The sequence below is a fragment of the Vanellus vanellus genome (assembly GCF_965231255.1).
Source record: "Vanellus vanellus genome assembly, chromosome: 4".
Classification (NCBI taxonomy): domain Eukaryota; kingdom Metazoa; phylum Chordata; class Aves; order Charadriiformes; family Charadriidae; genus Vanellus; species Vanellus vanellus.
The window spans coordinates 8,301,434-8,326,428 of NC_138909.1; positions in this window are offsets into that span (position 1 = coordinate 8,301,434).

Below are 24,995 nucleotides of genomic sequence, written 5' to 3' on the forward strand. Positions count from 1 at the left end.
TATTCTACTGTCGCTGTAGATAGTAAAATGAGAGGGATTTCTACGCAAAACTTTATGTTCAGACTTGTCATAAACTTTGACAAAAATAATCCTCTCGGACTAGAACTTTCCATGCTTGGTCTCCATCAAGAGCAATTCTGTTTTTGCCAAGTATGAAGAAATTTGCTTCAGCTCCTTCTTAGTTTCCAAAATACAAAAGGTTTCTCGTTTAGGATCCATCCTACACTCAAAACAAAAGGCATGTGGGCCGGATTCCCAGAGGTGCGGCACTCTTGCAGTTCTCATTGGCTTCAGCGTTTCTAAAATCAGCTTCTGTGTTTTTAAAACATGAATACCAAGGGGATGAGGGAATACCGACTTGGACACAATGAGCCAAACGGAGCCCTGGCTAGCACAGTTGGAGGGAGGAAAGATGTTGCTGATTGCTTCATCTGCTGAAAGCGTGTGTTGTGCGCTATATATACGTATGTTATGCTAACGCAGCAGTTTTCACGGTAGGTTACAAGGACAAGAACAAGGTAGACATCGGAGGGAAGACGAAGAGATGAAAAAGAATGTAAGTCTTGCAAACCATTGCAGATCTGTGTGTTAAAAGCAACTGAAGCAACCTATTCTTCTCTATAGACCAAAAAAAAAAAAATAATAAAAAAAAAAAAAAAATCACAATTTATGCAGCTAACAACTCAGGGCAATCCGTAGCCCTAAATGGACCGATTTTCAAGACCCAGGGATAAAATTATGGGTTCAGCCCCTTGCATCTTTTCTAGAACGGTGCAGACAACCTTCCATTTTAGGCTAAGATGATCCCTTCTGGTTGTTTTACCCCTCCAAGCACCAGCTCACACTACTAATTAAATGTTGAGGCCATTCTGCAGTTATTTTGCCAGTGTTTTTCAAGACGTTGTGCAGCTCTAATTTTTACTGCATGAAGCAAATACCATCAGATTATTTACCTCACCGTGTTCTCAAGATACCAAGTAGCCACTTTTAAAGTGCATCCATGTCATCTGACGATGACAGGGGCATGAGAAGTACCTAGCTATTCAAAAGGAGTGCCTAGACTCTAAAATCAGTGAACAAGCACCAAAAAATGCAGTGAGATCGGCCTAGTAAGAATACAATCCCTACGGTTTGAAAACGCTTTGTTTTCTTTAACTCACCAGCAAGGTAACACAGAAAAGCTTTGGGTTATTCATTCTCTTGCTGACATAGTCAGAAGATATTTCTCTCAACAGATCTATTTGTTGGAGCAAAAGGGTTTGGGTGACTTTCTGAGTGCTTTGCCTTTTTTTTTTTTTTTAAAGAAAACAAAGACAAAAGATTGCAGAGCCTGGAAAATCTTTGAAATAATAATTACCAAGCTGTAAACTTGCCGTGAGAATTTGGAATTATATTAAAAAGTAACAGAGCGACCAAGAAGCTGTTTAGTAAATGGATACTTCTTAAAATATGGGAAGTTACACAAACCAACGTTAACAGAGTAGCAAGGTAGAAGGTGGTAAGGCAAATAGGTAGCACCAGTACAAGATGCCAGTAGATGGGACTGGAACACTGTAATTCTATACAGGTTCTCCTGTGACCTGTGCAATCCAATTAATTTCCAATTTATTTTGTCTGCTCCAGCTATCAATTATTGGCTCCTGCTCTATTTTTCTCTTTACCGCAGTAGGGCTTTATCCCAATTAGGGTTTCCAAGACGTTATTATAGTAAGATGATGATGGCGCAAGACTAAAGTGACTGACAGTCAAGCCCATAACTTGGGAGCAAAAGAGTCAGAGTCAAGAAAAGGAATATCACCACCTGGGACAGAAGATAGGATAGGATAGAATAGAACAGTTCAGCTGGAAGGGACCTACAACGATCACCTAGTCCAGCTACATAGGTGAGAGGTCCAGCTGCAAAGGGGATAGTGATTTGAAGGGCAGCGGCAGCTAGAGAGAGAAAACAATATAGATCATACCAACATTCTGTAGTTTGAGTAGTTACTTAAAAATGACGGAAGACTGCGTTCCTAGAACAGTTGACCAGCCTGCTGTGGTGTTCATCTAAGCTTTTGCTTGTTTTACAGGCCTTGCTACTGCTGCTAATGCCATAAAGTAAACAAAAGAAACGAAAAGAGAACACTTAACTTCCCCTAGCAATACACAGGCTGCGAATTGGAGAACATCAGTAGCTGCTTTCAAACGTCCAGAATGGCAAACGCAAACAGGCCGTAACAGTCCCAGGGGATGACAGATGCCGAAACGTCTGGATGATCTGTTCGTTCATCTCCAGGCAGGTACTGACAACTTCTCCCTAAAGGGGAAGCTGCCTACTCTGCTGACACCCTATTTAACATCCACATCAGGCGACTGAAATCCTGTCAGGATCCCTGTGCCGCACAGTTCTTAGTCTCAAGACCAGAGAACAATTTTAAGGCATTTCTCCCACGGCTGATTTACAAAAGGCAGCCGAATCTTGGAAGAAATAGGGGATGCCCCTTCAAATACCTCTGTACGCTTGGTTGTCAAAGTTGCGCTCAGCTTCGTAGTTTTTCCAGACTGATCGCTTGTCTCAAAAAGCCAAAAGATATCATTGGGGGAAAACAAAAGGAACGCCTTTTTCCAGAAAGAGTTGTTCCAGAAAGGGTACGTTATCACTGTAAAGAGAATCTACAGTTCACTTTGTTCAAATCTTGATTAACTTGATCACCTTCTACTAAATCCCCTACCATCTTCTACGTCAGGTGTATAACTTTAGCCTATCTCCTAATTTAAGTCTGAAAATGGTTTTCTGTACCTACTGCACATTCAGGAACCGATTCACAAACAGACATTACAACTGAATATGAGGAACCACCAGCGTTCTTTGCATTTAACCCTGCTACCTGTGGCTTCTGTACGGGCTAAATCACACCGACTTCTGTGGGAGGAAGATTGAAATCCCGAACCACAACCTCCCAGCACCGGAGGGGCCCGTCTTTGAAAGAATGAGATTAAGCGTGCGTAATCTGTCTGAGAAAGTTCAGATTGGTAAACTTGGCAGAACAAAAGGACAAGTCTTCAAACTGCTTTACTTAGCAAGGTCTGGAAGAAATGCGCCGACTGTACATTCTCTACCCTCATTATGTTCTTGGAGATTTGACTTCCTCTGTTGCTCCCCAGCCACAGATAGGTATCTAAACACAGGGAAGGCAGACTGTTTTCACAGCTGCTATTACCGTGTTATACCTATGTACTGTAGCCCACACAGGGGGAGCACAGTCATTCGACTATTAAAATAATAAGATGTAGCTTAAATCAACGCGTTTTAATTGTGCTCCTCAACATTGCGTTCTGTACCTAGGGAAAAAAAAAAATAAAGCTTCTGGGAAAAGGAGAGTAGGTCGATTTCTTTGGGGGAATCAGAACAGAAAAGAATGCAATCTCATGAAACCACCAACGCTTTGCAGCTCTTTGTCTATACCTGACAGCATATACATGGCTCTGTGTTTCAGAACGTATCAATGCCTTATAAAAATCTAAGGACTGGGTGGGGCAAAATGACACATAAGGAATCTTTTTTTTTTTTTTCCCTTCTAAATAATCACTAAGAAGATAAAGAAAAAATATGAGTCCAAACTCCAGGACTTTGGTTTTTTTTCAAATAGGAAACATCACCCCTTTCCCAACTGAATACTGCACTTCCAACATCCTCAGTTGAGGAACAAGCTACCTCTATTTGATATAGGGCTCAGTGTATTTCTAGCATATTCAAAGTCTTCACTATCTTATACTGGATCATACTGGCCAATGCCATTGTCCAATGCCCTAAAAAAACCTAATTTCCCTTTATTTACAGAGGGGCAAGTTTGCATCATAAAAACAATCCTGCATTTGGTAATGTTGGCAGTGCCAGATGAGAAGTGAAGGATCCTGAAACATTCAAGAAGTTATTGTCCAAATCTGCAACTTCTGGAAATTCACGTAGGTCCATTACAATTAATGGAGTTTTTCCAACAGGCCAACTGATGACCTGTCTGTTAAAACAAAAGAAATCAACCCCTGATCGTTCTTTTATTGTTCCGATTCTTTCTTTTGCAGATCTAGAATATGTAAGACAACTGCTTAAAATAACCCCACCGTTTATTATTCCAGGAGCAATGTTTTCCTAATAATACAGTCAAAATGTGTCTGGAATTTAGAAACACAATCTTTTTTCCAACAATACACCAACCAATCAAAAAAGCTACATTGCATATCCAGAACAAAATGTCACAGTTGTTAGAAAACAAGAAAAAGTAAATCATAAAAAAAGAAAATACTGCTAAGGCTAAAAATCTATAAAGTAACACTGACCTTTTTATATACCTCATAAACAGCACAGAGAAATTCTTGCTGCTGCCAAGCACTCCAGTTTGCAATGGTGTTCCAAATTTTCATTAGCACTGTAACCATTCTGACTGATGGCCAGTGCCTCAAACTGGTTCCTCACTCTTGCTTCTAGGGAAAAGAAAAAAAAAAAAAAATTAAAACCACCCCCACAGGTTTCTGTTGTATGACACCTCTAGATAGCAGAACAGCTACAAGTGACAAAGTTAGATCTGAGATGTGTCCAAACCAGAAGCCCAGGCTCCGGCTCAGGTTTTGGAAAAAGACTGCCACAGAAACAAGCCCTTTCCTCGAAAACGAATGTCCCAACAGTAATCATTTACCTTCCAAACTGGGAGGCACCTATGAGGTTATTAGTGATCTAACCCCACCCTCTTCCTAAGACTTCAACAAATCCAGTGGCAAAACAAAGAAATGCTCCTTTTTACTTCTTTTTTCAAGTCAAACCTAATGAAGTGAAGAGCAGCAGAAGGAGGGAGTATGGTTGGCTCTACAACATATTTCCTCCTTAGAAACACAGAAGTTGGAAAGGGCTCTGGGGCTACTGAATCCGGTCACTACTTATCACTGGCAACCATGCCATACAATACTTCTCACATCCATCTTAAAAGTAAACGGAGAAGAACATTTAATTTTTACCATACCAATGACAGTACTGAATCTCACACTTCCCAGGGAGCACAGAAGTTACTCCGATGAAGACTTCTAGTGCCAGACCTCTGTGGTAGGCTCCAAATTCATGGTCACCAACCATGAAACACTTCACCTCCTCGCTGCTTTTTCTGACTGGTTATACCACACGAGTCTCTGGATTCGGGGTGGGGAGGTGGGGGGGTATTTATCCCTCCAACTCTTAAGCTATTAAAATAGTTATATAGATGAATAGCATTGAATATCTCTGAGCAGTAACAGTTTAGGCCCTGACTCAGGAAAGTATTAAGCATATTAACTTTAAACCTTGTTTGAGGTGCTTCAGAGCTGCTACCTCTTGTTAGAAAGGCACGTGCATGCGTTGGCAAACAAGGACGCTGTATTTAATACCCTTTTGAGCATAACTCGAGGAATAAACCTGCGTGTTTATATGGGGATGACACGATTATTCTCAGAAGATTGCAGTGGTTAAATCTGAAGGTTTAAATTGTGTGTTAATCATACTTTTTTTTTTTTTTTTTTTAACCCGGTTCAAATGCATTTAAAAATTTCTCAATTTGTCTACCATAACATGGAAACAAAATGCCATAGAAAGTCTTTTAGTTTCTTAGGAATATACGACAGGAATTTACGGGGCAGCATAGGTGACAGATAAAAAGCACTGACTGTGTAAGACACAAACCTGGATTCTGATTTGACCAATCTCAAAATTCAAGATAATTTAATCTAGAACTTTCAACCAATAAGAAGATATAACTTCCAAATATCTACACTTTCATTTTTGGAGATGATGGTAATTACCTCATTATCTCATGAGACATTTTGATATGTAAGACATTCCAGAGCAAGAAAAGTAGTTGGTGGCTACCAGTGATGCTGTTCATGTTGGGATGCAAGAATGTGCTAGAATGACCACTACTAAACCAAAACAGGACCAAGACAGGAATTCCCTCATTCTTTCTCTAAGGAAAAAAAAAAAACAAAAAACAAACACACAAAAAAACCCAAAACCAAAAAAGGCAACCAAACAAAAAACAAACAAAAAAAACACAAACAAAACAAACAAAAAACCCCAACCAACCAAGCAAAAAACCTCCACAACATGGGAAAGATGGACAGAGAGGCAGAGGGGAAGAGGAAATGAAAACCCCATTAGTTCAATGCTTTTCCAGTTCTCTTCACTGTAATATATAGATGGAAACCCAAATTGACTAAGTGGGCTTTGGCTTGGTGTATGATATTTAGGTGTCACAATAAGGTCTATGAAATCCTCACCAAATATTGTTTCAGCTGCTTAGCAGTACACTTTGCAGTCACATAATGTTGAAGGTACCTGATTCCTCATCAGAAATGTTCAACACCTCATGGGTCTGGGTCCTGTTACAAGAGAAACAGTTTAAAGGAACTGGAAGTGAAAATAATCTTTGCAGCAGATGAGGTGGACAACATAAGCTCATTGTCAGAAAACACTGGAAATTAATGAAAGGGAAGCAAAACTGTTCCTTTGTATAAAGTGTGCTAAAGAACAGTAAGGATTACACCAGAAGGCAGAGAATACCACTTAAAGAAAACAATGAAAAAAAGGAGTAACCAAATGTAATTGAAAGGTGCAGTTTTAAAGGGAAGAACATCTATAGGATTGTTGAGAAAAAAGCATGAAATCCACAATACCACATAAATTTATTCTGGTCAGCAATCTATTCTAACAATGCCATATGACTCGGGAGTGGAATAACTCCTAAGATGTGGCTAAATATGCAAAATGTTATTATTCTAATACTAAATGCAATTATGATTACTTGTCTTCTCAGTTCTTTCTTTCACATGGGCAGTCATAATCAATCAAGTCCCCAGTTTGGCATGTGTCTGTATGTGACTTTATTATTTAATTCCACACTCATAAAATTCACAAAGAATAAACCTGATGAAGTACACATGCATTTTAATAAGTAAAAGGGACAAATGAATTCATTGTCTATTGAAGCAGTTTTATAATATCAAAACATATGCTGAACCAAGCTGCAAGCTATTAAAACAAATCATACAGGCTTTAATTACAATCTAAATCTGCATTATTAAAGTAATAAAATGACCCTAAAATAAATATTATGGAAGTCATGTCGTCCCTACAAATGAACACAGCGTGAGAGAGTGATACAATAAAACACCCTACCATTAACATGCCCTATGTACCACTGTGGCGTCCCACAGAGCTAAAACAACAAGACGTAACTCTCTTCTTCCATAGCTGCGGGCAAAATTCTCCTCTCCCGTAATTTGTCTTCGTCGGCCACGTTCACTACATTTTCAGAATCCCCAACTAACGGGAACCACGGGTGCAACACCACCACGCAAGGAGCGGCCCCATTAACACCGAGAACGGGGCAGCGCTACCAGTCCGTTCAGACTGTCTGCGCACATTCGTCTTCCCGTCCGCACGCTCCCCCCTTCTTCAAAACTGAGATCAACCTTCTGAGAAGGAGTAGGAGGGGAAGGTTACGTGCTCCACTACCTCAGGGTGAGGAACACTCACACCCTGCAAGGTGCCAAGCGCTTCCCAACTCCTGCTGCCCTCAACGCCCACGGCAGCCGAGGTGAGCTTTCCCTGCCCACCCATGCCGAGGCGATGGAGCTTGCGCGGGGCGCAGCGTGGCCCCGATGGGTCCTGTCTCCTCCCCGGCCTCGCACACACCCCCCCCCAGGGAAGGCGTACTGCCCAGGGTCCCTGGAGATCTCCAGTCCTGGGGGATGTCAAGGCGTAGAGATGTCAGGAGCCAGATGTGGCAATACATAGAGCTAGCGACTAACTCGGCTTCGCTTCAGCGAAAATAGTCCCGGTTTAAACAATAAATTTTGGCATTACTGTGTGGCAGCAAATTACAATGGAGGAGTCATTCTTGAGATTATCCATGCAAAGAACATTATTCATATGACATTCATCTATGAGAATTTGGAGGGTCAGCCATAAGTGTGCTTTTTTTCTTCTGGGCAAGCGCTGATCTCCAAATACACGATCTGATATTATTTCTTAAAATAATCTGCTATTTTAGAGTACTTGATACATGATCATGACATTTATGATCTGTTGCAGAGCCCATACTGAAGTCTCGAAACATTTTAACCACAGCATTTGCTGCCATTTCCTAAATCATCACATCCCACATTGATTCTGACAATAGAAGAGAGGATGACATGGGCACCAAAATAGCTGAATTTGAACAGAAGGCCGCAGTTCTTACTTAACTGTGTATTTTCCAGGGACTATGAGGTAAAACAGATACAGGACTCCTTTCTCCTCCCCTCTGTAACCCAGGCTGGGAGATATCCAAATCCTTCAGTCCAATTCAAGCAGAGGAGGACAACTCCTCAGTGGGGGCCCTTTACACATAAACCGCTCACAAGTCCCCGTACCTTCTGCCAAATGTCACAGGCCACCAGCTTATTCCTGAGCTCTTTCCGAGGGCTGGCCCTGAGCGCAAGGTCTAAGGGACTGCTACCCTCGGTTTGTCACCAAGCACCGAGGGAACTCTGCCGCCTTTCCAGTCTGACCCAGCAAATACAACCCTGAATATCACCCACCTTCTGAGACGGCGCTTTCCCTGCCGTAGACGGTCCCCACCGTCTCTGAACAGTTCCCAGTGCTTAGTGGGATATGCCACTGGGGTCAGTCACATCAGCTCCCACGCCTGCGGCCACTCCTGACAGTCACCTCCTACGGAGCAGTCTCAGCCTTGTGGCACAGCCCCCTGCTCAATCCCCACAGAAAAGCATCCGCATCCCAGCAAAGAGCACGCCAAGCTACAACCACCCTGCGATTAAAGCTCCAAGAGACAGGTTTCCGACTTCTCCACGGTTAACTCCCCCTACGAGGGCGAATATCCGAAAAGCCGATGAGAAAATAAGCATATATCCCCTCCGTCATCAGAAAATTAGTCTTAAGCAGACGTTAGGCCCCTTAGCCGCGCTGAAGGCACAGCAGAGGTCACCAGGGTTTTTATGCCACATCACAGCACAGAAAACGCGTTCAGACCCTCGTAAGATGGGAAGCTGTTTATAGTTTCTGCATTAAGTATTGCAGCCTTAAATGCTAATTCTTTGAATTATGTTGAGCTGCAACGGAGCCGGGTAGGACACTGTGCGTCCATCGCAGACTGTTATTCTTCAGACGCATCTAAGAAATATACGAATGTATGAGAAAAGAAAGAGAAGGAAGACAAGAGACTACAAAAATGTGACTGGCTGAATAACAGGCGAGTGAACAAAATTAAAGACTACCATATGGTAATGGTCCCAAAACTGTGTACCATAATACAGTTACAGTCTACACCTTCATTGTAATTGCAGAATGTTGGTTTTATCTGTGTGAGAGAGCATGCGTAGAACACCACTGTACAGAGAAAAGTAAATTGCCACCTACCTGCTCTAAAAGATGGTAAAATCCTTAGAAGCTTCAGTGAAAGTACAATGATTAGACAGAAGGGAATAATTAAAACATGTTAATCTCTCATAGTAGCGTATAACTCTTTAAAGTCAAAATGTATTAGAGGACTGCATGCTTAACAGATGGCTCTGATGCTTACATTCATCAATAAATCAACTACTTGCCAAATTACTGAGCCCTAGATTTTGCCCAACACGACTGGATAGGATTGGTTTTTCCTACTGAAACTGCCATTTTGGCCAGATCATGGTAAAACGTTGGTTCTCCCAGTTTCACTCAGGGAAAATAAAATCATTCCATGAGATTCAAATATTATATTTCAACGTGCTTAAACTATCCCGCGTGTCTCTGTAATGAAAGTAAGCAGAAGAGCTCACTTAACCATCTCCGCTGTCCAGTAGTGCCTTTTGCAAATGTCTCTCACCAAACTCAGTCCTTTTCTGTGTAAAGCCAAACCGGTCAGCTTAAACCACCAGTGACCACTTCGACCAAGGCGGCAGCTTTACAGCTATTACCTCTCCTCTTACCTTCTACCTTCTCTCTTAACAACCAACTTCCACACCCCTGTTTCTGTATGTTTGCAATTTTTTCGTCTGCCGCTGCCTAACCCAAAGGAGTTACAAGTTCACCAGCGTTAGCCGGCTTTCCTCTGCCTCCGGGGGGGATGTGAGGGAGATGCCAAGTGGAACATGTTGGTCAGTTAAGTTACGGCTCAAGACCAGGTGCTAGCAAAGGCTGGGAGTACATAACCAGGGCGCGCAGAAGAAGCGCCTTTGTAGAAGGCACCTCACCGAAATAGAAACGTGTAAATTAACTCCCGTGTGGGGAGCGAGCAGGGAGCAGCAAAATTCACGGTGCTGTTCACCGCACATTTGGGTTTGGTTTGTTTTTTTTTTTTAGGTAGAAGAATCTAATTGAGTGCAACCTTAGAACGCATATAATCTAATGGTTATAGCACTCTCTTAGAAGGGGAGAGATCAGATTTCAGCTGGGAACTGTAACATGGGTCTCCTCCTTCCATGTGACTGTTCCGAAATGCCAAAATATAAGCTGTCTTTGTGTGAAATTTAGTCATGCTCTGTGTACGCCTGCCAGATGAAATCCTGCAGGCGAGGTGTGCGAAGTACCAAAGCTGTGCACTGACAGTCCTGTACGACGTAGGCAGGGATTAGAGGCAGCTGCCTTCAACTTAGGTGGCTGTGTGCGTATCTAGTGACAGAAACAGAGATACTGTTGGGATTTTCCTAGAAAGCTTTGGTACCTAAAAGCATTACACACCTCTGAGGGTTGGCAAAACTGAATTTTTGCAGATATGAGTACATACAACTGTTGAACCTGTCACCCTACTTAATTTGCTTTAACAAATGTCCATCTATTAAGGCATATATAAAATGAGGTTTAAAATGTTTTACACCCGATGCCTTTCTCGCTAGTGTTAGGTTACAAAATCTTGTTCTTCACGTCAGCACTGCAAATATGCAGGGGTAGGACAGAAAAGACAGCAATTTCTAATGAATGCGTGTTGCTTAACCTTTTGTCGACACGAAAGTATGCAGAATTCATCCTTCTTTATATTTTAATTTGTTAAAAATCAAACAATCATATGAAAAATACGTACGTTTGTATTACTTTAGAGACCGCTTTAAAAGATTGTTCTGATTAACTTAAGGTACTTGTTACCCTTTTATTTTTCAAAGTATTTACACAATTTAGGCACTTAGAATATTTTTCATTTTAACCTCTAAGCAGTATTTCTCAACACTGTAACTGCAGAAAAGAATTTTGATTATCTGCCCATTAATTTCACTTGGCATCTTGGTACAAATTAATTCTTCTCGACTTTAAAGCGTCTACACAGCCCAGCATTTTATTCTTTGGAGAAATGATTTCAGAAAGGTCTCAGCCGCTATAAAACATGTTCTTTTATCGTATAACTTCTCTGATTCAGGTTCAGACTGGGATTAATCACTCTTAGCCAGCTATTTAATAGCCAAGATGTGAGAACATCTAAGGTTTATTTGGAGTATTACTTTTTTTTTTTTTTTACCCTGAAACAGCCCATTTTCATGATAAAGCAAAGTAGACCATGTCAGCCACAGAAAAAATATTACTCACTTCCTTCTCATCGCTTTTAATTGGGATCGAGTGGTTTTAGGTCAATCACTTTGGTCAAGGAATTTATGAAAAATACAGGTCTATTTATACATGATAGAGGTAATTAATGCTTTTTACAGACAGTCGTTACAAAAGCCTTTCACTCCTCATCCCTCCCTGCATCATTGTGAGCAAATTCTATGGATGAAATGAATGGATGGATTGTAATATTGCTTTCCCCGGGCTTTCTGGCGTACGCTCAAAGTAACACACAGCTCGCTAGAACTTATTAATTATCAAACACGCACAGCGCTTGTTGCACTTCCTAAATCTGTACAATTTGACCAGATGGTAATCTCAGCCTGACAGGTGTGTCCTGAAAACTAATTTTAATATTTGTAAACAGTGGCACAATTCCTGGATTGGGTGATTAATAACTGCTGATCCTGCCACTTTCTTTTTAATGCCGCTTCTGTCTTAACAAATGTTGAACTTCACAATTCAAAGGAAACTTTAACCGATGCCTTTTCAATCTTCATTACTTGTCTTCATTAATTATCCAGCAACTTCTTTCCCACAGACAGTGAACGGCATATATTCGGTTGTCAAACGCTAACTCTTATTTACAGGACTACATAAATTCAGGTTTTGCTTATCAGTTTAGCAAACGTAAGTCACTGGGCTGAGGTTTTTGGACACTTTTCTGCCTCATGGTGAAATACAGGACACAATACATTTTATTTTTTTTTAAATGATACATCTATTACCCTGAACAAAGTTATGTTTTTTTAATACGTCTCCACTTTAGGCATCCGACTGCCGTTCCTGTGTGAGAAAGCTGGTCACGCTAAGCTCCATATACGGAGAACACCAAAAGACATACTGTTCCAGAAACTATCCTGAGTAGAAATCTACCTTAGGTAATCTGAAACATCATAGGGGAATCTATTTTTTTTATCACTGACTACAAAAACTCCACAGCAACCGGGCCCCCCCAGCTCCTTAAACTAGGTGCCTAAGTTTAGGTGGTATGAACAGACCCCTTAAGACGACTTATTTCAGCCCCGTTAATTACATTGTTATTACTGTTTCATTAAGAAGCTTGACGACCTCTCCAATGTTCCTCTTGGATCAGAGGTATATTTTTCTCTATACCGTTCAAAACCCACTCAACTTCAACAGAATGACATATATCCAGATAATTTCAGTCACTCAGTAGCGACATGAAAGAGTTTGGTAACTGAATTCTCCAGAGATGGCCACTGCACTGAGCGTGCTTTAGCCCCAACACAGCTCACATCAACTGGATTGGACCCCTTCCACTCCAGGATTGCAGGGACTCACCACATCTTGCTCCGCTGATGCTTTTCCAGCTTCCCAGAGGATCCCACGGTATCAAGCATCAGAATAAAAATCAGAGAAAAAACACCTGTCTATCTCGGTGGTCTCATTTTTAAGTGCTTATCTGCAAGAAACACAGGAGAAAGTGGTTTGATTCAGACACAAAGGAAGGGACAGAAAAGGAAAGTCATCTAGAACAGAATGACTTTGGGAGTACAAGGCGGGGAGGAGAGCAGAGCAAGGCATTGGGGACAGAATGGCAGAAATGGAAGGAAAGAAGAGCTGACACAAAAGGAAGGATAACACAGGTGACAAACAAGAGGACGATTTGTAAGAAGGAGCAATTGAGGAATGGAAGAGACACTCTGGGACGGATGCAGGGACAAAAGAGAATGCACAGGGAGAATACACGGACCGGAAAGAGAAGGAAGAGAAGTGTGAGAGAACAGGCTCTTCCAAGACCCAAGACTGTGCAATCACAGCATCAATTTTCTATTGAGCAAACAGCTGTGAAACCCAGGGGCAAAACATGTGCTTCCATTCCCCTCTAGTGGCAGGTACACTTAAAGAAAAACACCCGACAAGCATTTTATTGCTGTGGGGCTCAAGGTACCACGGTAACCTAAAGTTTAGAACCTGCCGGTGACTTCTGTAGGATGTACATAGTGTTTTCTTTATCCCTTCCTCCCTGCCTAGCTTGTAACATTTTATAAAACTCTGAAGTTACAGTAAAAAAACGCATTGTGTAGATGTTAAATATGGAAAGTCAAGCACAGAGAAATTAGGAACTTAAGTTTGTATTTTGATACCTACCAAAGGGCATAGCTAAAGCAATGCACTTTCTAGTAATGTACATAGATTTTTGCAAAGAACTACCATGGACTTAGTTCCAGACTGGTTGGTTCTCACTGAACGAACAGATAATTAGTACTGCTATCCCGTAACATACACTGGGAAATTGCCACTTGGCATCTTGATACTATCCCTTCTATGCAATGACATCTTTAATTTGCATGTTAATAAATGTCAAAGTACGCCTTCTGCTCTGATTTGCATTCCATTTTTGGTTAACGAATTTGTATTTTTCTATATATGTATTTCCTGCATTACACCAATCTAATTAATAAAAATTTAACTTCATTTTACTGTTTTATTACAGAAATAGAGGTCCCTCTACGCACAAGGATTCCCATTATGGTAAGAATTAAATAAATAGGGCAACTAAGATGATTAAGGGCTTGGAGCATCTCCCTGATGAGGAAAGGCTGAGAGAGCTGGGACTCTTCAGCCTGGAGAAGAGAAGGCTGAGGGGAGACCTTATTATGGCGTACAAGTATCTCAAGGGTGGGCTGAAGGAGGATGGAGCCAGGCTCTTTTCAATGGTTCCCAGTAACAGGACGAGGGGTAATGGGCACAAGTTAGAACACAGGAAGTTCCGTTCAAATACACGGAAAAACTTCTTTACGGTGAGGGTGACAGAGCACTGGCACAGGCTGCCCAGGGAGGTGGTGGAGTCCCCTTCCCTGGAGATTTTCAAGACCCGCCTGGATGCAGTCCTGAGTGATGTGCTCTGGGCAATCCTGCTTTGGCAGGGGAGTTGGACTAGATGATCTCTAGAGGTCCCTTCCAACTCTGAAAATTCTGTGATTCTGTGAAATCTGTTACGGGGCTTAGAGTCACAAGCTGTTCTCTTTGTTCAGTGCCTATCACAAGAAAAAATACTGTCAATAAGAACCTCAAAAAAGTTACCAGCTCAATTGGTAAGAATCATAGAATCGTCGTTGTTAGAAGAGACGTTTAGGATCAAGTCTCCCCATTGACCTAGCACTGCCAAGTTATCACTAAACCACGTTCCTCAGCACTACAGCTACACGTCTTTTAAATACCTTCAGGATGGCGATTCAACAAGTTCCCTGAGCAGACTTCCAGGAAAATTACTGAGAAAAGAAAGAAAATTGCAAGTTGTTTTACAGTAAGGCAAATAACAAACAGAAAATACAGAGTGATAAGATAATCTTTGGTTTGGAGTTTTGTGCGTCTTCAAAATGGTAGTCCAAAAATTAAAGTGCATTTAATTATTTGTCATCACTAAAAATTAGTAAGTTTCGGCATTCTACATGACCCGATTTGAAATTTAAACCAGAGCAGTCATGATTCATAGGGTTTATCAAGTGACCCAAAATACAAGCTCAGTCTAACAGCTTCAATAGGAACCCCTATATTTTTTTTATATTGTTTATAGAAACCCACCAGAGGGATATATTCTAAAAGTTAACAGATCTTATTAATTCTGTTCCCTTTATCTTTAATTGTTCTCATCTTGAATTTCGTTGTCGATTTCCAGCAACCTTGCCTTTAGAGATCTGAATAACATTTGCTCATGTTTTGGATCCCAGAAACCTTTTTAAACAGTATTTTATACTTCAGAACATTAAATTTTCTATTTAAAAGACTTATTTTTGCTAAGCTCACAAAATCAATGACAAAGGTTGCACCTGAAGCTGCAGCATAGTTGGAAGGCCCAACTAAGCAGTCTGATTTGTTAAGTTCATCCTGTTAAGTCAACCATAAGAGAGAGTTTCAAAGACAAACGCAGTAAACGATTTGGAAAGCCCAAACCCACCAAATGTCATTTATTTTTTTAAGAAAAGCAAATATAGAGGCTCATTCTTGCTGAGACTACTATGGCTTATTTTCATTTGCAATGCAGGGACTGTTCTTTGCTTTTTAATTGCATGCTCATAAAGTTTTAATTAGCAAAGTTTCAAAAACATGACAACCACGCTGCTGAAAATCAGCCACAGTTTTGATTTACAAGTCTGCAAAGGATTACTTGGTAGCAATCAGGATGGATTGCAGTGCTTAAGCCCAGAAAGCTCTAATATGTTATAAACACAAGCAAATGATGCAGTAATTGCCCTTGATTGCACCACTTAGAAGATTTTTAGAGGCAACCCAAAGAGAACTTGACAGTACCTTTGTGTCTACGGCAAACAGTTTGTGAGTGCATCATAGAATGGTTTAGGTTGGAAGGGACCTTGAAGATCGTTTAATTCCAACCCACTGCAGTGGGCAGGGTCACCTCCCCCTAGACCAGGTTGCTCAAAGCCCCATCCAGCCTGGCCTTGAACACCTCCAGGGACGGAGCTTCCACAACTTCTCTGGGTAACCTGGGCCAGTGCCTTATCAACCCTCAAAGTGAAAAAATTCTTCCTAATATCTAATCTAAATCTCCCCTCTTCCAGTTTAAAGACATTACCCCTCACCCTATCACTACATGAACTTGTAAAAAGACCTTCCCCAGCTCTCCTGTAGGCCCCACTATAAGGTCTCCCCGGAGCCTTCTCTTCTCCAGGCTGCACAACCCCAACTCTCTCAGCCTGTCCTCACGGGAGACATGCTCCAGCCCTCTGATCATCCTCTGGACCTGCTCCAACAGGTCCTTGTCTTTCCTATACTGGGGGTTAGACAATCTCCGAAGGTCTCTTCCAACCCCTACCATTCTGTGATTCGGCAGAGGCTGGCCTGCAGTGTGTGCAGGGCACACAAGCGCAAATATATCCGACAGCTCAGTGGAGTGCCACACCAGCTACCTGAGAGTTTTTTATAGACCGTTTACATTCACCCAAAAAAGACTAGGCTGGCCAGTGAGCTCCTCAATTCTACAGTAGCAGTACTTCTCAGCTGGCTTATGCTTTAGCTCTTGGCTAATTTTACTGAAATCTAGAGTATTTTTTAAGACGAATCACAAAGAGTTAATTTTATATTTCAGTATCCAAGGTTCTGTTCTAAGCCTTAAACAGACCTAATATGCATATCTTTAAATTAAATGCAAAATTACATTTTCCAAAAAAAGACATTGCTTTTTAAAGAAGGCCGATATTTTTCTTCAGTGTTAGCATCCACAACAATAAAGTAACTAAGATCAAACATACTTCAAGGATATTCACATGTCCTGAGAATCTTGTTTTAATTGTGGTCAATTAAATATTTAAGAAATGCACTACCTTTACTATCTTCTGACTTTTTTTTTTTTTTTCCGTCTTTTGGTTACCGACATTAAGCTACCATTGCAAGATCACAAATGCAGCACTCCAGCTTCCATTTGATTCATATGTGTACATAAAGCAGGCCAGTTCCCCAGCAGCTTTATTTAAGGCTAACTGGATACAGTCCCAGAAGGAAAACAAATGAATGAAATGGTAACTGAAGTCCTGTGATCTTGTTTATGATGACTGTGATCTTGGACAAGTAGCCTGGTGGTAGTGAACAAAAATGTCATAAATGGGTATATTTAAGTATTCACTCTAGCATTTATCTGGAAATGCCATAATCTTTTAAAAAAATTTAGTCGTGTTTATCCTTAAATCCTGTTTGATCTATATTACTGTACAGACACACAAAAGGAAAGAAAGAAAGAGAGGTTTTATGTCATGTGTAACAGCATTATATTCTGCTTAAGGCAGTGAGAAAATGATTGTAAATACTGCCTCACAAAATTTAAAGAATGCTGTCTTTGAATTAAACAGATAAGTGTTTATTTGCTCTTAAGTGCAGAAATTTGTTTTTGTCATTGCACTTTGATATATAAAAGAGCTATTCCCATTTCGGTTAAAACACAACTAAGATCTATTCTCAGTTTGGGGGAGTTCAAAGGAACCACCAGTTACCTCATCAACCATGGGCAAAAAAAAAAGGTTCATTGGACAGAACTGTGTATTTTGAGGCCAGAAGTACCATTTCGATTATCCAGTCCGACTTCCTGGATAATAGTTAACACATAACTTCCTGCACAGACCTTCACCAAGTTATTTCTTCATCAGGACTCTATTTTCTGATTTAACGCCACCATATGATTTATAAAGTAACCAACTTTAATTCATTCAATGTTGACATGCTTTTAGCTCACGTAGAAAAGGGACCAACTGACTTCTGCAAGTTCCAGAAGAGAAAGGAGATGGTCAGCCCAAGTAATTAGCAAATATATCTTAGCGCTTTACATTTTCCCATTTCTGAAACTGCCAGTTCATACTCAGTTTAGCTTCTTTTCCTAACTTTTTAAAGTCTTATTAGAGCTTAGTCTTTTGATATCTATGACAAGTTTCAAGATCCTCTCAGAATACAAACACCAGAGGCGCGCTCCTAGTTCAAAAAGTCTGAAGAAGATTTGATCAAGTGATTTTCACCAACACCCTCATTAACAAGTGGAACAGATAACATTCTCCTTGCCACTTGAAAACGCAGCAAATCACTCCATGGACTTATAACTGCTTTTCCGTTCCTTTGTCTGTCTAGAATCAGCATCCTTAGAAACGGAGCGCTTGCACAATCTACTCTCTTTCTGCTCGCAAGATCGGGGTGTTCCAACAAGACTAAGGACATCCCGCCTCTGAAACCAGTGCAAGAGGTGACCTGAAACTGTACCTGAATTTCCTGAGCTGTCGGTCCACAGAGAAGTGCTGCTGATGGCAATGCCACAAACTCCAATCTACCTTTTTCTCCATTACAAAGGCACCTGAGCAAACCTGTTCAAGGTGAACATCTGTCCTGATGCACAGCCACAGACTCCAATGTACCTTTTTCTCCATTACAAAGGCACCTGAGCAATCCTAAAATTCGAGGTGAACATCTGTCCTGATGCACAGTTTAACTGAAGGAAAAACACAACAAACAGAACAACTGGCAGAGATTTACTTGCTCTCGCACATTAAAGATAATTTATTCAATTTCCTGGTGCCTAGAATTTCAGCAGAGCTGATTTATTACACTGCTACACAAAAACCGGATTGATACACCAAGTCCCACAACTGACCTCTGGTTCAGCAACATCTGGTCCAAAGACATGAAAAAGTTCACTACATCTGTACATAGTAAATCAATTAGCCATAATGGAACTTGGCAGCCAATAATATAGAAGTATGGCACACAGAGTAAGTAATGATGGCTTTTACTGAGTTTAAAGATACCTTAGGACACATATGGTTCAAGGGTCTTCTTTCCTAGGGTGTCACCATCTGCGTAACATTAATGATGAAGACAGATCCTACGTCCCACTTACACAAACAAAACATATTTTACTTTAGGGATCGGGTCCTTGTGCTTTGATTATATCATCTGCTGCTGGCCCTCCAACAGTGGTGATAGAAAATCCTTCTACAGCTAAAGGCGACTCTGTATTAACAGTTGGCAGCTTATAAACCAAGGGTTATAGAGTCAATCCCTTCCGCAGTTCCCTTGGATGACGCTCGTTTATTTTTCTTACGCGTCTCCACAGAGAAGTTTTATCAGGATAAACTGAATTTGCTTAATGCACATCTATTAATTTGTCCTCATTTTACTTTACGGTTGGGATCCTATGACTTGCTGGAAAACAAACCATATATAGAACACGACTGCCCTTCTGTACTTCACATGAAGCCTACTTCACATGGCCTGCGCTCCACAAGTCTCACAAGTGACCAGAACAACCCACCAAACACTTGGATGCCTGGCACCTAATCCCCTTTTCACATTCCTAGTCGAGAAAACAGGCGGGTACCACAGAATGGGAACAAGGTCATGTACCGTACTGAGAAGGGCACAGTCTCAATCTGGCGCTCAGCAGGAGAATACCCAGAGCGGCCCTACAGCAGTACGAAGGATGGATTCCCAGCACAAAGTCTCTCTTCAAAGTGCAAACCTACAACACAGCTTTCAGAGAGAAGAGCCCATTTCACTTAGGAGTAGTCTTGACACCCCCCTCACTTACCAAGTATCCTAGCGCTCGGAAGAAGTACGTAGAAAATGGTTGACTGGTATTCATTTTCCTCCGCAGCTGCACATTTCTCACTTCCCAGGAGAGCACCTTACTGCATGGCAGCAGGGGAAGGAAGGGGAGCAAAGTCCTTTAATTCTTCTATCCTGAATCGGAGAATTCAAGGCTCGTCGTTAAGAGGCGAAACCTGAACGGAAGCTTATACAACTGTATTTTGTAGGGGTAAAGACCTGAGCCATTTTCAAAAAATATTTACTAATCAGAGCCTTTCAAAGATCTCACATGTAGAACACCTGATTTGGAGGCTCAGATTTACGCACAAAGCAGGCACTGAGACATCACCACAGCCAAGTTCAGGCATGCGACGAGTCGTAAGTAAGAGCACGTAGGCTTTGGGAGCTTTTCCTCAGAAGACTCTTTTGCAATCCACTGGTTTTGCGATTGCGCCGTAGGAAGGTTGACTTTGCTCATTAGACATGAAGGATCCAGGATGGATTCTCTGTTGTCAAAATCGGCCATAACTGTCAGGGAAAGGTTTTTCTGTGGATAACCTCTCATTCTGTGCTTATGCCTTCACACTGCTTCTCTATATGAGCTATTCCTGAATTTTCCCCTCAACAGGGGCGCTAGTACAATATCCTTGCTATTTTGGGTCCCAGCTATCATTTGTTTGGGATAACAATCTCTCTAGATCCCTAATTCTTTGCCAAATGTGGGTAATTGGTTTAAAAGCCAGGGAGGGAGGGAGGGCATTCTTACTTATTTGGTTTTGTGGGAGCCCCACCAGGAGACATTCAGTAAGTAACCGTAAACAAAAAAGGTGATCAAAGCTTTATCTTTTTTAGGAAATTAAGCCAAAACCTAAGAACCCCTATTCAAACAGGTATCTTCTGAATCAGGTGCTAAGCAAGCAGGTGTTTCCTGACAGTTTCTGATCTCAACTCTTGCCTTCCCCTGAAGAGTCATCAATTGCACAGTGACTACTAAAACACACATTCATTTACTGTGGTTTAGCCCTGTCTGTAAACAAACCTTCAAATACAGCTGGGGTTACACCACTGCTTTGTAACCAAGCCTTGCATTTCCAAGCTGCTGCTCCTCTGCCCTGACACCTCTTCTGCCACTTATTTAATGACTATAATTATTTTCACTTATTTTTATCTTCCCTTGCTTCTCTTCTATTTTTTCCCATCAGTAGAGTGGATTTTGTTTCTCATTCCCTCCACGTTTGGAGATAATTTTTCCTCTACCTCTCTCCCCTGTGCCCTTACCCAAGCAGCTCTGTTAAACGCTCGAACAGCGGGGGGGGCCTAGAGTTGCTTCAGTTAATATTCTAAAGGCTTGTTCGGTTTCCTCCTGCATGAACACACTAGCAATAAATAGTACTATCTAAGTGTACTAAGCTCTCTGTTGGGTTTACTTTTATTGTTGGAGACTAGAATTGAAAATAGGAGTTTTAAGAGGCCCTCGTTGATGAGTAACTGATGTACGTTTAGTTGAGCTAGTGTAGTGTTCCTTCTTTTATGCTTCAGTTGTGTTTTCCTAAGATTGGAGGAAGGATCTAATTAATGCACCAAATATCAGTTCCAGCTGCAACATGCATTTTTTCTATGACTTAGCATTTTCTGTGCTGTGGTGTATTCATGGTTGGAAAAATAAATGATTATTTTAAAGAACGATTAGCTCTGAAGCATGAAGAGACACAAGAAAAAAAGCCCACCACCACATTTAGTAGGTTGATCAGAAAAAAGGAGAGGCTCGGGAACGTAAAACTAGACAGAGGAATATTAGTTTTGCTGCACGAATACTGGTAGATTTTCGAGAATGGAATGCAAAAACACAGTGAGTTACAGTAAGATTCCCCAACAGCTAAGGAAAGTACACAGCTCTTGTGTGAGCAGTGCCTTCCGCACTTGTATTTAATTTGGAATTATACAAATTGAAAGACCAGGTCCAGTTGCCCCAAGCACACAGCTAATATATCGGGGGAGTTTCATGTCGTTTGCATTAGGAGCTGAAACTGGCAACGGCATCAGACATCTCTTTGATGCGATCCCACTTCGGTTACAATGAATGCGCACACAGTCCCGTCTTCCCCCAGCTCTGCGCAGATCCATCAGGAAGAGACAGGGGGTGTTTGCTTATACTTCCAAGACTCTTCCCATCGGATATTCTACCCCAAGCGCCACCCTGCGCGCTCACTGTCTCTGGCCACCTCTCTCGCACGTGTTACTTTTTCTCTAAAGGAAGAAGCAAGTCCAAGCATTTCTTTGGCTTTCCTTCGACGGCTACACAGGCCCCTCTAAGTGCTGCTCTGAAGGTTTGGGGTTGGTGTTTTTTTTTTTCTACTCTTTCTTCTATCTGTCTACTCCTCCACTAAAAATATTCCCTGTACGTGTACTCAGACCCCAGGGAAAACTTCAGGATCCAGCACGGCACGTGGCTCGGTGCTCTGGGCATTTGCAGAGTAGCAGAGGCTGCCTAAACCATAACAAGATAAACTGCTTCTGACATTCTGCTAAATGACCTCTCGCGCTTATCAGTTCCGATGAGATCTCCTCCAACCCCCAACATCATAATAGGCAGATTCAGTTAAAAGCAAGAGTAATTCTCTATCCTGTTCCAAAGCTTAAGCAATTACAAAAAGAGGTAATAAGAGCATCCTGCTTCACTTTTAGTGATTAAAGAATGCTGGAAAAGTGCTCAGATACTGCAATACGGCAAAACTAATACATAAATAAAACCTGTATCTCCACCAATAAGTTAAACATAGACCTTGAGACAGATTTTCTAGTTTCCCGTCGTGGAAAAGCGACATTTTTTCTTGAAGACTACAGTTCCATCACTGGATTACAAGGGGAAAGGCAGTCCTTTGGGTAGAATATGGTCTTCACCAGAGGATATTGATCCAGGGACTACCTCGCGCAGGACAAAAAAAGTGAACCAGAAGCCACACAATGGATGCATACTGTATGGCTTGGGGCTGGTTCCTTTCAGGACCTACAGTGAAAATACGTGTTTGGCTCAGAGAGGCGTTTCAGAGTAAAACTGAAGCACTGACACTTATCTGTATAAAATTTATTGGTCATAATATCTGGGGCCTTAAATTTCCACTGGTGCAGGACACGGAAAAAAGAAACAGTGGCATAGTCAGAGGGAAGGCAATGGCTGGGATTTGATTCGGAGACCTTCCTAGTAGGCAACAGGACACTGCCTGGTAGAAACTGGGAGAAAAAGAAATACACCCAGGGATGGGGAATGTCAGAGGGAACGCGAAGCTGAAAATTTTCTGAAGTGAAATGAATTTAGCTGAGTTTCAGATGTTCTCTGTGTACCATTATATTTTTCTGACAGTACCTTTTCATCTCTTTGCCCATAGCTGCCGGCCAAGCTACAGCAGTATAGACGACAGGACACCCCACTGGCCTCCTAAAAGATAATCAGAGCAGGACAATCTACAGCAGTATAGATGACCGCACATCATCACGCTTGCCTCTCAGAAGACAATCAATCAGAGCTCAACGAGGTGAGAGACAATTACTTCTGTCACTGCACTATATTCTTCCTGAAATTTCAGACCTTCCGGCGCTCTCCAAGTTTTCCCAACTCCTTAGCCACCCATGGACGTTTTACCCAACCAAAACAGTTTGGGCTGTCTGCCAAAACCCCGACCTTTCCCCAGGAACTCATCCTCTTTCCCTAGCAATTGCAACCTCACCTCGCCATAACTCACTTGCACCTTTTCAGAACACTTTAGCAAACACTTTCATTCCTACTTTCAGCTCCTACCGTTTCTACGCAGATCACCTGATTTAAAAGTACTTTCTTCTCTCTGCTCATCTTCTGCCTTCTCAGTAATTTAGAAGTCCTGCCTTGCTAGACCCTCTTATTAGTTGCAGGCCTTAGCTATCAACTTGCATTAGCATGAACAACAGTCTCTTCCGCAGCTTTTAATGCATTTTTGTTCAGTTATGCTGTGATATTAACTGTTTCCTTCAAATGTGTATACCTTCAAGCTACCCTTTGCTAGTGTTTCTATTTCTCCGACGGCGTTAAAGGCTCCCTTTCTGATTAGCAACCGAAATAAAATTTCAGCTTCACGTTTCTGTTGTTCATTTCTTGGCAATTTTTCTCACACTTTTACACTTAAAAAAATACAGATGGTGAGAAGGAAAATATTCCAGAGGCTAGACGTTTGAGAGGTCAGCTGGCTAGTAGATTACCAGAAAATCGAAGACAGGAGAAGCATTAGAATTGGGCGTCAGTAAGCCTCAAGGCTCACTTTAATGACTTTCAGTATTCAAAAAAAAACCCCAAGCCACCACCCACCCCAAAAAACCCTAAATCTTGTTTCTTTTCTTTGATACTTCACCTTAAAGAGAGATTTTTTTTCCAAATTGAGACCTGGAAAAATGCAATTCTTGCAGAATATACTACACTTAAAAATCATCTCAGAAAAAGGAACCTATATGTTAAGATACAAAATCTATTTCACATTTATTATTCTTTCTACAACATGAATTCACCTTCGACAAGGACTGACTACGCCAATATCCCACACTTCTACCTCTCTTATTAGCGAGAAAAGAGCACTTGGAATCCAAAATTGAAAAAAAGAGCAGCATTCGGGAAGCGCACTAAGCTCTGTGTGAATCTCTCCTATCCCACGTAAGCTAGAAAAAGCAGGAACGTTCTTCGACTTGCCCCCAGTCCTATGTTTCTCAAGGGCAGGCACTTCGCTGGGACCAGCCCGCCTTTCCCTACCGCAGGCACGGCTCTTGGCAGCCAGGCAAATGGGGGAGCGGCAGTACAGGGGTCTTCTCCCCGAACCCCCTGACTCCGAGGCGTCTCCCAGGGCTTGGACTCACCTGGGTAGGCAAGTGCTTTTGCATCGCCTACACCTCTTCGAGGCAGCAAACTCTGGCAGAGCTCTCTATCAAAGGGTCTGCAGAAAGCAGGCTCTGCGGAACTGCAGTGGAGGCAATCAAACCCCAAACGGGAACACTTGGGTGCTTTTGCACAAACACCACTGGGATGGCACCTGCTTCCCTTAGGTTACACTATGGCACTGGATGAGCGTTGCCTTCCGTCTATTTTTAAACTTAATTCCGCTAAATAGCACACTTTGCTGCATATAGACCCGTTTCCAGGAAAGCTAACATAGCTTTTACGAAAACAAGGTAATTTGAAATACTTCTCTGATTATTTGCTGACTTAGAATAATTTCCAAGGAGACGTTCTGAAAGCTGTCCAATAGCTTTTGGCGTTTAGGAGGGAGGCCACATTTGCTTTATACGGGTCAGCTCTGCCCTCAGATACGTGCCTTCTATTTCAGTACGACTCCTGAACTGTATACCATCATCC